The sequence below is a fragment of the Gorilla gorilla genome, chromosome 5, assembly GCF_029281585.2.
Source record: "Gorilla gorilla gorilla isolate KB3781 chromosome 5, NHGRI_mGorGor1-v2.1_pri, whole genome shotgun sequence".
Lineage (NCBI taxonomy): Eukaryota > Metazoa > Chordata > Mammalia > Primates > Hominidae > Gorilla > Gorilla gorilla.
The window spans coordinates 38,404,835-38,420,048 of NC_073229.2; the positions used below are offsets into that span (position 1 = coordinate 38,404,835).

Sequence of the window (15,214 nt, forward strand, 5' to 3'; positions counted from 1 at the left end):
GGAATTCAGGACACATTTTCACTCAGGAGAACCATATATAGGGTATTCACTTCACAGGCAAATGCAAAATATATCAGGAAGCTGTATACATTTCATGGATTTTAGAGGAGTCTAGTACTAGTTTTTAGCAGATCTAATTTTATAGAAAAGCTTATGCTTTCCCTTTCCTTGGTGTATATATGTCAGTAGCACAGCCATTCTCGAATCTGTTTAGGATTACTCTTCTGTTTGCTCCCTGTGTCACTTGTCCTGTGTGGTGGGTCTGGTAGTATGTGTTCATAGCGGGGTTGCTTTATGAGTTAGGTCCACTGGTGAGGCAGGTATTGACATTGCAGTCACTCTTCCAAGGGCGGCAGCAGACCATCTCCGTGGGTGCTGTGCTCATGATTTGCAGCCACAGAAAGCCAAGGTGATGATGAGGGCCGTCCTTGACCACACATTTGGTCCACACTTCACGGGACAGTAGGAGAGGTGGGGAAGGCCAGGCACAGCAGACTGGGACAGGCAGGCCCTCTCTATGGAAAGCCCTATGGTGCTACCCATGAAGATTCCTTTGCCTTCATTCTGCTGCTGTATCCAGAGATACCCATGCCTCTCACTAGCCTTGCCTGGTGTGGGGAGGCAAACCTGTTTGGGGCTGGATTTTGGCTGTAGGGTTGTGTGAAATAGGATGAAATAGAAGAAGGGGAAGAAAAAAATCTCTCAGTCTACCTTCTTTTACTTTACTTTAGGCTTCCCGCCAACCCTTTGGTGAATTTGAAAGTAGTGATCAGATGCTCGTATGCTGATCCAAGTAGCCTAGTTTCCACCCTTACATTTTGAGTAAAATACTACAATCCAGACTTTAATGGCACTGGACACACCTTTCTCCTCACTACCATTTTAGATTTATAACATTTTACTTTTATTTACTCAAACCAAAGTACTCATTTAAGTTAGTCCTCTAATTTTACGACTAGGGAGATGGAATACCGTCAAATATATAACTACAGTTAAATATATCTGTGTCTATCTGTATTTGTGTGTATCATTTAAATATCTGTTATACAAGGTCATAAATAATCCAGGAGTACAGCATCTGTTTCACCTGCTGCTCTCTTTATGATATGAAGTGATGAGTCACATGAGTAATTGTATTACTTGTATAAAGTACTTGGAAGACAGTTTAACTTGCATAAGTCCTGTGCTGTGTGTCATAAAGATGAAAAGTTTGAGCCATCTGTTACTTAAAAAAAAATTACCCCAGTGTACCACCTGGTGTTTAACTAGGCCTTGGGATTTGTTCCAGATACAGCACTGCTTCATTGAACAAATATTGGGGGTGAGGGTGGGTGGGGTTTGGTGATTACTTCTGGGACCTGGGAGGGACCCTTTTCACTGAGTCCTGAACAACGTTATTTAGATCATTGTTATTTCCTATTGTGGTTTGTCTGTCATTAAAAACAATTTTGTCTTAATTTTGAAAATTGGATATGAGGAGTTACATTACACAAAACAACATTATACAATGATGGAGATAATGTTCTGTGCAGCATGATTTAATTTGGAGCAGTGGATAGCCACCTGCTAGGCCTTTGTTCTTGTGGCAGTCTGGCAAGTGGTCCCAGTGTTTTGGGTCTTTCCTTGGTCACGTGGCTGTTGAGATCTGCCTGGGTTAGTTGCAAACCATTAATCCAGTAGCACAGAATGATGAAATATTTGACTACTGGGTGTTTGAAGTAAGAAAACAAATCCTTTTAAAAGTTATTATTCAGCAATCACAGAATGCTTTTATCGTGTTGATACAACATCTGAGTCTTTACATTTTATCTAAGGGTAGCCTATTCTTATCTACAACATAAAAAAGAAATCTAGGTAATATTTGGCATTATGGTAACTAGCTACCATATAGCACCTGTCTGCTTACCCACTGTGGTGGGGTAACCATATAATTCAGTGATTAAACTGGGATACTTTTGTCAGTGACAGAGAGCTAGGACGAAAGGTGTAGATAAGGATATGTAGTCATTTTACTTACAAGGCATAGCCATATTTTGCCATCTTCCATGATCAAGAATAACTGACTATTCCTCATGCATGTAAGAGTAATTCTTATTTTCAAATTGCATTAATTGTGCTGGTATAGTGCCTCATATAAAGTAGGCACTCAATAAATATTTGTAAATTGAATAAATGTTTATGCTTAAAGAAATCTTAAAGCTTCCTGCCAAAATCTTTAAAAATGTACGTTTTAGAAGAGCTTTCAGTTAAACATCCTCTGTATTTTCTTGATATTAAGACCCAGTGTCAGGATTCCCCACAGTGGCATTACCCATGGACCTGTGATCTAAACTCTGAAACCATTTTAATATGTAGTATATTATAAGAGTAGGAAAAGCACTTAATTGCAATTACGTGTTGTTCTAAAATAATTTAACTGTGTGCTAGAAGAGTGAGCCCTTTAGTCAAGTGCTTATGACTTATCTTGGTAACTTATTTACTTTACCTTTTTACTTGAAGTTGTTAAACAATTCAGTGGCTACTTAACATTTCCTTAAATTTACTCTGAGAGAAAATAAGGAACCCAAGTCATTTAATTTACTTGATTGTTAGTACCTTGTCAGAGACTTTAATAGTACGGAAAGAAATTTGGGATAATTTTTTTCACGAATTTTCAATTTTTGTGTTGTTCACTTTAGAAATTTTCTTTCATTTAAAGTTTTCTCTCTCCTTGCAAGGCCTACTTTACTATATATGACATAGAAAAGGGTGCAGGAATTTCTATCCTTTTCTATGTGGTGATTCTTGCCTGCCTGGGCAGCTTATGAGACAGACTGGATTTAGCTCAACCCTGGAATGTGTGTTACAGTGTGGTGGGTTTTGGCAAGTCACTTGTGGTTTAGAGGGGCTCTATGACGTGGGCTGGGAACTTTGGCCTTTTCTTTTGGTTTGAAGTAGGTTTTTAAAAAAAGGTGTTAGACAGTTTCAGGTTCGAGACCTTGTTAATTGGTTTAACATCCCATCTGTCCTAGTCACTCTGATTCTAATATGACAGAATTGAAACAGATGCTATTTAAATCTCCATTTCTTTATTTTATTTTAGTTTTTTGTATGTGTGCATGTGTCTGATGATATTGTAGTCTTGGTCTTTCTGTATCTTTCCCTTTGACTTTTCTACACTTTCTGGTGTGGTTTCTTTATTTTTCAGCCTTTTTCTTCTTGTCCTTATGTTTTTTCTTTTTGACTTTTTTCACTTGAGTGACAGAGTTTACCAAGTCTTATTGTTTATGTCTACCCTGATTTATCATAATAGTCAGACATTGGTCATGATAGAACTCGCTTCAGTACTTCATGATTTTTATACAGTAGAACTAAATCCATGGGAAGATATTTATTTACTTGTTAATTATCTTCCCATTGCAATGTAAGCTCCAAGGGCAGGGGTTCTCTTTTTTTTACGACTGTATTCCCAGAGCCTGGAAGTGTGCTGAGTGTCTAACAGCTGTTAAAAAAAAAAAAATGAATAGAAATGCTTTAGTTTTCTGAGAGTTTCCCAAATTAGATATTATTTAGGGAGAGTCTGGAAGTTCCTTTGCTCTACAGAACACCCCTGAACCTTGGCTGGTATTTGAACCATCTAATGAAGAACAAAGTACTTTTGAGAGATTCTATTTGTAATACTGTAAGATTTTTTTTTTAATAGATTGAGCATCCCTAACCCAAAAATCCAAAATCTGAAATGCTCTAAAATTGAAAACATTTTGAGCACCAATGTGATGCTCAAAGGAAATACTCATTGGAGCATTTCCAATTTTGGATTTTCCAATTAGGGATGCAAAAAAAAATTTGTAGTCTGAACACTTCCACTTCCAAGCATTTCAGATAAGGGATCCTCAACCTGTAGTCTCTTCCCTTTCTAGTGCTCATTGTCCCTAGACTCGATTTTACTACTTTATCAGTTAAGATGCTTGTTGGTTTCATTAATGGAAATCTCAGCTGAAACTCACTTAACAATAAGGACGTGGATTATGTTGCACAACAGGAAGTACAAGAAGGCTTCAGAGTGGGTTAATTGAACTCATTGTTGTCATAAGAGACCTAGGTTGAGTCTTTTTATATTTTTCTTTTGCTTTCTTGGCTTCATCCTTCAAGCTATTATTTTCTGTGATTATTAGGACAGGGGGCAGCAATTAGATCAACATTTTCCTTGTTTGTATGTAATGGGAAAGAGGCTGGCATTTCTTTCCTTGAAGACCTGAGTAAGAATTTCTTTATGTTTTTATTGGGCCAAATTGGTCTTAGATTATTCTCTCCTGAGTATTGGCAAAGGCAATGGAGTTATAGCGATTAGCTTGGAGTAATCATCGAGAGTGAAATGGATGTTGGAATCAACTACAACACTTACAGAAAATCCCATATGAATTAACCTTTATAAATAAATTTCTAAAGACTGTTGATTTCCTGAGCTTCAAGTTAAAACTTCCCTGAGTAATTAGTTTTATAACCAAGAGGATGCAGGGTGAAGTCAACATTATGATAATTACTTCATTAGGGAAATCATGGCATTTAAATAAAAAAATGTAACAAGTTCCATCTTCCTAAATTTAGTAAATATTACATGCAACATTGTTTGTAGAAAGTAGGTACAGTCATGTGTCCCATGATCCCATGATGTTTCAGCCATTGAGAGCCACATACACATCTAGCTATGTTTAGAAACACAAATACTTAGCTTTGTGTTACAGTTGCCTACAGTGTTTAGTACAGTAACATGCTGTATAGATGTGTAGCCTAGGAGCAATAGGCTACACTATATAGTCTAGGTGTGCAGTAGGCTGTACCATCTAGATTTGTGTACATACACTCTGTGATATTCACACAGTGATGAAATTGCCTAATGACACATTTCTTAAAATGTATCCGCATCATTAAGTGACGAATGACTGTATGTAAAAATCAGTTAGAACTGACTTCCCTTTCAGTCTGTTTAAACTGATAACAATCAGTAAGTTTGAATGATCTAAATAAAATGAAATCTGTGGACTAGAAAAGTGGAGGAGATAACTAGGACATAGTGAAGCTTACTTTAAAAAATACAGAGTCAATATAAAAGGTAATGTGCATCTGTTACCTTAATTTACTGAGAAGTTTTTGATTTACTTGAACATGCAGTAATAGATTATTTTTGTTTGGCCAAGTATTTTCAGTAAATTTTAATAGGCATTTGGAAGCATTATGATATTACGGAGAAAATACTGAATCAGGAATTGGAATCCAAATTTCTGGTTCTGGTCCTACGTATTGACATGATTTCTAGTAAAACATTCAACCTCTGTAAGCCCTCATTTCTTTGTAAAATGCTTCCTTTTTAATTTTCTAAAAATGTCTATTTCTTTTCATTGATTGTAACCACTGCTTTCCTGGGAATTGAGTGACATATGTCATTCCTCTAGAGGTGTGGCTTTTTAGTAGGATTAAGATTATATGTAATTAAGTTTATTTGAACAAGAAGGAACAGGTAAAAAGCAAATAAAAGTTGTGAGATAGATATCAGTTCTGTCCTCGGTGTATACAGTGATTGTAGAGAAGAGTATTTCTGTTTTGAAATATACATGTTAATTCATTAGAAAGGAAGTATTTTGTAGGTATAAACACATAACATTTTCCCAATATTTCGAGTATGTCATCAGCCAAATATGAGATTCTAATGTTGTCTGGCATTTCGAATAGTGTCAGACTTCTACATGTGTAAATAAAAGACTTAAGCATAGATTCCTTAATCACCTGTAATATAGTAAAAAGAGTTTTGGACTTACAGTCAGAAGACCGAGTTGGAATCCTGGCTCAGCTAGTTTAGAAAAAACCTTGGTAGCATGGCGGAATGATAATATGGATGCTGGAGTCAAACAGAGGCAGGAATGAGTTGGATTTCACCACTTACATTAATACATTTTGATGAAAGAAAGTTTGGATACCTTTGGCCTGTATGTTGCAGAAAACAACCAGAAGTAGCACGAATCATAAGTGTGTTATCTCATAGAACAGGAAGTCTGGAGGTTGGTATTTCTGTGTTAATTCCATGGCTTAATGATATCTTCTGCAACACAGGAGTATTTAAATGTTTGGTTCTGCCATTCTTAGTTTGTTTGTGGCATCTTCGTTTGAGTGGTGATATTGCTGTAATAGCAATAGTTAAGATATTACATGCAGTCATGATGACAGCCAGTAAAGAGAGGAATTCCTCCCATTTGTCTCTTTTTAGTAGGTAGAAAACCATTCTCAAAAGCTGTAGTACACACCATTGATTCAAATTGTGTCTCAAACTCAGACTAAAAGTTACTCACTAGCAAGGATAATGAAGATGCCATGACTGACTTAGACTTTTTTTTTTTAACCCCACCTTTGGATTTGGGGGTGGGGAGGCTCTTTCCTGAGCACAGCCCCTCATAGGGTAAACAACAAACAAAATCGGATCTCTGCCAGGAAGCAAATGGGGTGTGTAGGGAGAAGAACCTGAGTTGGCAAACAAAAGTGATGAGCTAATCATCTTGAGTAGAGGCCAGTAGGAGATGCACAGAAACCAAGAGAGAGTGGTAACAGAATACAACAGGCTGTGCTCGGGGCAGTATACAGGGTGCTACAGGAGAATGTATGAGAAAACCTGAATCCAAAGTTGCAATGGTCAGGAAAGACTTTTCTGGAGGAAATGACATCTTAGTTATCACCTAAGGAATTAGTGGAAACCAGACAGGAATTAGTCATGGAGCAGCATACCCTTCTTCTGTATTTATAAGAGCACAAAACTTAGCCATGATGGTGTTTCAGGACTATTTTAAGGAAAGTTTTAGGACAAATGTTGGCTTCAATACCTAATCAGTGTGCTTGATGTGTTAGAAAAAAAAAAGAAGTGAAATGAAAAGAAAATTTAAAAAAAGAAAAGAAAAAAATACCTAATCAGAGGTAAGCACCATTATCTATATGTATAACAACTAATGTTCAAAATGATTGTTGTTTTTCAAGAAAAAGTTATATAACTTTTTTTTTTGAGATGGAGTCTCGCTCTGTCGCCCATGCTGGAGTGCAATGGCACAATCTCGGCTCACTGCAACCTCCACCTCCTGGGTTCAAATCATTCTCCTGCCTCAGCCTCCGAAGTAGCTGGCATTACAGGCACCCGCCACCATGCCCAGCTAAGTTTTTGTATTTTTAGTAGAGGGTTTCACCATGTTGGCCAGGCTGGTCTTGAACTCCTGATCTCGTGATCCACCTGCCTCACCCTCCCAAAGTGCTGGGATTACAGGCCTGAGCCATCATGCCTGGCCTATATAACTTTAAAAATGCTGTATATTACAGTATGAAACACTCTCTTTTAATCTTTGTAAGATTCAAAGATTCAAAGGACTTGTGATCATGTAGTTTACTTCTGTAAAAAGCAATCATTACTTACTTGATGCCTGTAATGAGAAGTGTTTATTAGAACAAAAACTAGGATGACTTTAATTATTTCAAGAAGCACAGGTAAGAGACTTTACCCTCTGATGTTAATGCAAAGCATATACCTGGAATCGACATTCTGCCATATCTTTACTTGCATCCTTTAAAGCTGTTTCTTAAGTTTTGATTGAATTAATTAATTTAGAAAAGAGCTTACACTAACAAGGGTTTTTTTCTTCTAATGATTCAGGAGTGAGTTTGCATGTTTTGCTCTCCACTGCCATTTTTATATGTTTTGTTTCTCTTTAAATAATACTCGTATCTTAATTATTTAAAAATGATACCACATCCTAAGAGTACATGATGTAAATCATTCTTGGTTCCTAATACTTACTCTCCACTCTCCAAAGACATAGACATCATATTAGAAGACTGATATTCTTTTTTCATATTACTTGGATAATTCATTGCCCCATATATTCATGGAGAATAATTGCAAGGCAAACCAACAGATATTTCAAGTAACCCAGAAAAAGGATATGGTAAGCACATTTGCAAAGAAATACTTGATGAACTAGAATTCATACACTGTACAATGAAAATAAAGATTTTTATAATTGATTTTGACTTACAATTTTTCTTTTTTTCTTGTTAGAAACAAAACAACATCTAAGATCAAGAAATATAATACTTAACAATTGAAATAGAAAAGTCAGACATGTTCTTTATTTATAGAGCTTTCTAAATACCTTATCACAAGTTACCACAAGATAAATGTGTATGAAAAATTAGAGCCACCTACCTGTTTTGGTTTTTGTAAAAATCAAATGTGAGACATATACTTTATTCACTCTATTAGTAGGCTACTTAAAAATACATCAGTGATGCTAACTTTGACCATATTTGGACTTTTAAACAAACTATTTTATCCTTAAAAAAAGAAAACATAAATGCAAGCAAAATGATTTCATATGACACTTTTTAAAAATGAAAAATGCTTTTGTCAAGATAGACTTATACTTAAGAAATAAAGAAAAAGCAGGATCTATCGACCAGGATGAAAGATGTTCTTTTTTTTATCATAATAACATGAAGGGCAAATTACCAGCAGCTTATGGGCAAGAAGTAAATAAAAACAAAGTACTATGATACAAAAATTTCTCATAATGTTCAGTCGATCCAGAAGATAATAGCCTAAGGCTATTAGCTATGCTAGTCTCTTATTTTTAATATTAAAATATTTTTTATTTAATTTTTTGCATATTGTGTTTGTCGTAATCAATGATGTCCCAAATTCAATGCTTTTGTTAATATTAATGATACTATTGTCTGTTCTTTTTTTTTTTTTTTTTTTTTTTGAGACAGAATCTCACTCTGTCACCCAGACTGGAGTGTAGTGGTACAATCATAGTTCACTGCAGCCTTGATTTCCCAGGCTCAAGTGATCCTCCCACTTCAGCCTCCCAAGTAGCTGACACTACAGGTGCGCACCCACCATGCCTGGCTAAATTTTTTATTATTTGTAGAGACTGGGTCTTCCAATGTTGTCCAAACTGTATTATTGTCTATTCTTGTTGACTAGCCTGAGCCACTCACCTGATATGGGTGACATTTTCTCTTTTTTCACTGAAATGAAAATTGGCAGACTTTTGCTGCTTCTTTATTACCCAATGTTAACTAATGTTTTCCAGTCTAGAATTTTAACTTAACTAATATTTTAAACTTGTATATTAAAATAAAACACTTGGCATACATAAGAGTTTATAGAGTATAACCTCTACATCTGAAGAATTAGGGATAATTTTGAAAGTGAGGAAATCACTTTGCATCATGGTATGAATTTGTTAAACTGTTTTTATTTTGTGACCAGCAGCCTTGTTTTCTTTAAAAAATAAATTTTATCGTATAAGTTTAAGATATGTGATCAGACACATATATAGTAAAAATATTATTATAGTGGAACAAATTAAGATCATCATCTTACAATTATTCATTTTTCCCTGCCTGTGGCAAGAGCAGTTATAATCTACTCATTTAGCAAAAATTCTGAATATAATACAACATTATTAACTATAGTCCTTATGTTATACATTGCGTCTTTCAACTTGTTCATCCTGTTGTGTTTGCTACTTTGTATCCTTTGACCTACATCTCCCTATTTTCTCCCACTTCTGCCAGAATCACTGTTTTATCCTTTATGTATTATATTTGCCAACCCTCCCCCCACCTTTTTAAAAAAGATTCCAGATTTAAGTGAGATGATGCAATATTTTTCTTTCTGTGTCTGGCTTATTTTACATAGCCTAATATCCTTCAGGCCCATCCATGACAGGATCTTCTCCTTCTTAAAGACTGAATAATAGTCTGTTGTATGTATTCACCACATTTACTGTATCCATTTGTCTGTCCATAGACATTTAAGTTGTTTCCATTTCTTGGCTATTGTGAATAATGCTGCAATGAACATGGAAGTGCAGAGATCTTTTATGAAGTGGTGATTTCATCTTTTTGGGGTATATGCCCAGAAGGTAGATTGCTGGGTCATATGGTAGTTCTATTTTTAATTTCTGTGGGCACCTCCATACTGTTTTCCATAGTAGTTTGTACCAATCTACATTCCTTCCAACAGTGCACAAGGGTTCTCTTTCCACCACGCTTTCATCAATGCTTGTTATCTTTTGTCTTTTTGATAACAGCTATGTAGGATATTCTGAAAATATATTTAAAATATTCTTATTTTTCCTAGTCAGTATTTCCTGACTTTTCTCCTCTAGGTTGCATGTATTGCTTTAGTAATAAACAAAAGCATTAATGAAAACTTCATATTGAAAAAATTGGATCTGGGATGGAATTTACCATTTTGTTGTGGGTTTATTTTCTGATATGGATTTATTTTACTATTTCACTTGTAATTTTAGTTTTTCTCAACTTAGGTAAGAAGACGAATGAGAAGGTGAGAGACAGCTAGTGCGTACTCATGGGATATGACATTTGAAGGGAAAAGGATTTGATAGAATCTCAGGCATTTGATAAAGAGTTATTTGGCACTTGCAGTAAGCTAAGCACTGTTCTGGTTTGGTGCACACTGTGATGAATAAGAGAGTTTCTCAGCCTTGTGGGGATTGGGGAGATAGGAACTAACTAAATATTTTCAAAATAAAAACAGGATTTCAGGTTTGATAGGCTTGATGATAAGCATGCAGCATAAAGTAAAAAGGAGTGATGAGGTCAAATGGGACCTATTTTATATAATACGGTCAGGGAAACCTTTTGAAAGAGGTGATATTTGAACAGAGACTTGAATGCTGTGGCAGAGCAGAAGTTTGTGAAGAGCTGGGGAATGAGATTTTTAAAAATTATCCTGCTGTTGGACAGAAAGTACAGCAAGAGATGACGTGGCTTGGATGAGTGTGCTGCCAGTGGAGATGAGAAGGGCTTGGATTTGAATTCTGTTTTGAAGGTAGCCTTGGAGGTAGGATGTGCAAATGAAAAGAAGAGAGCAATCAGGGGGAACTGCTTGTTTCATTTTGTTTTGGTTTGGTTGGGTCTGAGTTGAGTACTGGGCATATGTTGGTACCATTTATCTGAGATGAGAAAGAACAGAAGAGGGGTTTTTCTGTTTGTTTTGTTTGGGGTGGGATGGGTGTGGGAATGAGAAGTCAAGAAGAATTTGTTGGTTTATATACTTGATTTGAGGCATTTACTAGATACCTGAGTTGATATGTTATATGTATGAGGCTGGAGTTTGGCATATAAATTTGGGAATCATCGTACTGTAGATGGTGTGTAAATCCATGGGACTGCAGAAGATCACCCAGGGAATGTGGGTAGGCAGAGAAGAGAGAACCAAGGACTAAGAATGTGCTCAGGAGGTTGGGGAGCACTGATCAGTAGAGGTGGAAGAAGTCAGGGGAAGTGTTTTAGTGAAGCATGTTTCCAGAAGGAGGAGTGATCAGCTGTGTAAGTGTTGCTGAGAAATTGAGTTAGATGAAGACTGAAGATTGACTTACTGGATTTGTCAATAGGGAACTGGTGGTTGTTCTGATGAGCAGTTTCAGTGGAGAGGTGGACACACAAGACTGATTTGAGTGGGTTTTAAACAGAATGAGAGCCAAGGAAGTGAGATAGAGTACGTATTGCATTTTAGGGGAGGTTTGCTATAAAGGGAAGCAGAAATGGAGCTAGAGCTTGGCAGGGGTTGGGAAGATGTAGAATCAAAGGAGAGTTTTTATTTTGTATTTTTATACAAAATACATGCATATATTTATGCTATTGAGTCTGATCCATTATAGAGGAAAACTTTGTAGAAGGGAAAAGGATAATTTACAGGACCAAAGTATGACAGAAAGGCTAGGATCTAGCACACAAGCAGAAGCATCAGGCTTACTGGGGAGTGAGGACAGCTGATCTATTGTAACAGGTGGGAAAACTAATATGTTGATACAGAACAGGTAGTTTGATAGATATGATGGTGTAAAGAAACAGCAGTTCCTTCTTCTTGTTTCTGTTTTCTCAGTGAAGTCAGAAGGCAGGTAATTTGCTGAGACCCTTAATGGGGAAGGCCTTATTAGAGCAATATAAAATATTTTATTTTAAAAATGCTACTTTATAAATGTATTCTTCACTTAGCTGTTGCTTTTTGGTTGTTATTGTGGTTAGCAATATATGTCTGGATATGTTTTCTTTAAACAGGTAGAGTTGAGTTTCCCTGGGCCACATAGGGCATAAGTCAGGAGCCCTCACCACCTTTTTTGTATATGGGGAATTTGAAATCTAGAAACCTTGTGTTTTTTTGCCTTCTCCCTCTTCTGGTTCTCTAATTTTTCATCAGGCACAGTAGAGAAGGAGAAAGGATGGTTTCATTTAGTTCAGTGTGCTCAGCTGTTCTGCAGCCTCCAGGTCTTGAGAGTTGTTGAGCATAATCCCTTGCACAGTGAACTGTCCCAGGCTTGTGAAATCCTAGTGGCCACTCTAACACAGATGACTGAGTTGAGATGTTCTTTGTGTTCAGGTTTTAAAGTGAAGTGCCACCCTTTAGCAGGTAGAGATTATATACATCATTCTGTTTTCTTTGAGGACTCCAAGTGCCCCTCTTAGCTGTAAGTAGTAGAGACCAACGTTAATTCATCTCTCAATCTTGTATTCCATTTTCCAGTTCATTTCCCTGAACCACATTTTCCTCATTTGTGGAGTAATACTTCCCCACTCATGGGTTCTTCATCAGGCAGCTTATGATGCATGTGAAAATTGTTCTGGAAAAGCCTAAACAGTACAAAAAGAGAAATCCTATTGTCATGGTGATAATTTTGTTATTCTCTAGAAGACATTGACAGTTCCCTAGGACCACCCCTTAAACTCTTGTTTTTCATCTTACAGAGGCATCCATTTCTTGTTTTATTTCTTCTGTTAGGGGCTTAGTGTAGTGACTTGAGTACTGTTTAGGGTTTTGATATATGGAGTTCAAATTTGCATACTACAAACTGGGGGTGAAAGAAAAGAAGCTGAGTATATTGCCTGTTTTCAAATAGTTTATTATTATTCTAACTTTTTAAAACCACAAGCTTCCCTCTTATCACATTTTTACAAATGGATATATGAAAGCTGGTAGAAAAAGCTTGAATTTAAGATGATAAAATCAACTTTGTTCTTATGTTTTTCTTTGCTAATTTTCAAATCTGCTGGAGATTAGCATCTTCTATTAGCAAGGTGTAAAAATTGAATGCAGATTGCAGCTTTTGGGAGAGTGTTCAAAAATATTTTTACTTTTTTTATAATTAAAAAAACTTCTTACTATTTGGAAAAGAAAAAATGTCTAATGACGTCATCTACTACTGTGGTATTTCTTCTTAATCCTACCTCTGGGGGCAAATATTTCCCATCACAATAATAGATTTTTAGTCCTGGAAGAAACCTTAGGGTTCATCTTTTTAAACCATTTTCATGTAACGTGAGAAAATGAAGACTCAGAGAAGAAGGAGATTTGTCTTTCTGTCAGTTCATGGCAGAGTCCGGGTTCAAGTTGAGGTCTCTGGACAGTCAGTGTGTAGGGTTTTCCTTCCTGAACCATCGTGCCTTTTAAAGTTTACAGTTGTGTTCTCAGAAAGAGAACAGTGAAGTTACCCAGCCACAGTAGAGGAGGAGGATGGGCAGATGAGTTCTGTGTACCTTTGTGCATTTAATTTGCCTCAGTCTTCTCAATGGTTTTAACTCATTACCACAAAATATAGAAAACAAACAGGTTCTTTGAGTTGTGCTCTCTTTGAAAGCTCTTTAATAATAATTCTGAATTATTTGGTCTTTTTAGTGTCATCCTAGTTACTTCTGATAAGGATGGTCAGAGGACCAAATACAGTTTTGTTTCTACTAATACAAGTGTACATAGGAATTTTTCCAGCTAACTGTGACATCGTATTTATATGCCATGGGTTAAAACCACTTTCATGTGGGTTCTGAGATACATAGGAAGGTTGAAAAGACTTTAGAGACAGCTACCGTGGTTTTATTTCTCTTCTCCTTTTTGAGTGCTGGGAAATCTCAAGTTATTTAATTTTAGAGTATTTTTAATTAAAATATTTTATGTTTAACCTCTATTGTAAAATACAATAAAAAATTTAAAAACCACACAGAAATGCATAGTTTAGCGAATTAAGTAAGATACCCTGTAGCTCTTACCACTAGCTCAAGAAATGAAACATTGCCAGCCACTCTGGAAAACCCTTTTATGTTCCCCATGAAACTCACAGATCTCCCTCTACCTCAACAAGTAACCACTCTCCTGACTTTTATAATGCCCACTTCTTTATGTTTCCTTATGGCTTTTTCCCCTGCTTGTGCTTAGATAATAAAGTTAAATCTTGCTCATTTAAAAAAGCCTGGTACGTATTTTAAATCTTTCTTAATCTACAGGCTCCCCTCCATTTCTTTCTATTCCTTACAGTTTACCTGTTGAAGAATCTGGGCCTTTTGACCTGTAGCCTTTCCGTAGTCTGGATTTTGGTGATTGCATATTCAAAGGTGACAAGATCATGGTTCTCTGAGGATTGGCTTCCTCATGGGATTGGCTTCCTTATGGCGTAGGGAAGTTACTGGTCTTTTTGATGTGGTTTTGGGCCCTGTGGTGGCTTTACGTCATTTGGTGGCACGGTTCTGCTTTCCTGGTTGCAATGCTAATGGATACAGGCCCATATATAGGCATTTTTTGTTTGTCTACCTTTTTCTTTAAAAAAAAATTTGTACAAATTTGTGGGGTGCATGAGAAATTTAGTTACATGTGTGTAATGCATAGTAAACAAGTCAGAGTGTTTAGGGTGTCCACCACCCACGTACAGCACATGTTTGTTAACTGTAGCCTTCCTACTCTGCTATCAAATACTGAATTTATTCCTTCTGTGTTCTTACCCTTTAAGCCACCTTTCTTCATCATTCCTTCTCCCCAGTCACACTTCCCAGCCTCTGTTATCTGTCTTTCTTGACTCTCTACTTCTTTTTTGTAGCCCAGGCTAGAGTGCAGTGGTGTGATCTCGGCTCACGGCAACCTCTACCTCCTGGGCTCAAGCAATTCTCCTGCCTCAGCCTCCCTATGATTACAGGCATACGCCACCAGGCCTGGCTAATTTTTGTATTTTTAGTAGAGACAGGGTTTCACCATGTTGGCCAGGCTGGTCTCAAACTCCTGACCTCAAGTGATCTGCCCACCTCTGCCTCCCAAAGTGCTAGATTTCAGGCGTGAGCCCCTGCACTGGCCTCTATTCTCTACTTCTGTGTGATCACATTTTTTAACTCCCACATGTAAGTGAGGATA

At 36.7% G+C, this 15,214-nt stretch overlaps 1 protein-coding gene across 2 annotated transcripts in view; it reads left to right on the forward strand.

Annotated features, from left to right (window-relative positions):
* Positions 1-15,214, forward strand: part of CDKAL1 (CDKAL1 threonylcarbamoyladenosine tRNA methylthiotransferase) — a 695,935-nt gene that overhangs the window by 164,287 nt on the left and 516,434 nt on the right. The window lies entirely within an intron of this gene.